Raw genomic sequence first — 773 nt, 5'->3', positions numbered from 1 at the left:
TGCTACATGTTTGCATTATGTTATATATACAATAATAATAAAGGACGTTAGTTATTATACGTTTACAAACCAAGGACGTTATATAGACCTCCTTGACTCAAGTTAGAGAAGGGGTGCGTATTATACACAAGGTTTAGGCTTTTCAGAGGTACACAACCTCCTAAAAATCCCTCGCGTATTATACTCAAGGGCGAACTATACTCGAGGATTTACGGTAATTTTCATTTTTGCCAGCTGGAGCAACTAGTGAGGGCCTCTCTTAATGAATGCAATCGTCACTGCCACTTGATCGACCCAAGTATGCAACTGGTATTTAATTTATTGATTCCGAAAGGATGAAAGGCAAAGTCAATCTCAGCAGAATTTGAATTCAGAACATAGCGACAGATAAAATACCGCTAAGCATTTCACCTGGCGTGCTAACAATTCTGCCGGCTTGTCCCCTTAATAATAATCATCATCATCATCATCGTTTAACGTCCACTTTCCATGCTAGCATGGGTTGGACGATTTGACTGAGGACTGGTGAAACAGGATGGCAACACCAGGCTCCAATCTGATTTGGCAGAGTTTCTGCAGCTGGATGCCCTTCCTAACGCCAACCACTCAGAGAGTGTAGTGGGTGCTTTTACGTGTCACCCGCATGAAGGCCAGTCAGGCGGTACTGGCAACGGCCATGCTCAAAATGGTGTCTTTTATGTGCCACCCACACAAGAGCCAGTCCAGGGGCACTGGCAACAATCTCGCTCGAAAATCCTACGAAGGCCAGTCAG

Source organism: Octopus bimaculoides, chromosome 27 (assembly GCF_001194135.2).
Source record: "Octopus bimaculoides isolate UCB-OBI-ISO-001 chromosome 27, ASM119413v2, whole genome shotgun sequence".
Lineage (NCBI taxonomy): Eukaryota > Metazoa > Mollusca > Cephalopoda > Octopoda > Octopodidae > Octopus > Octopus bimaculoides.
This window is presented reverse-complemented; position numbering follows the sequence as displayed.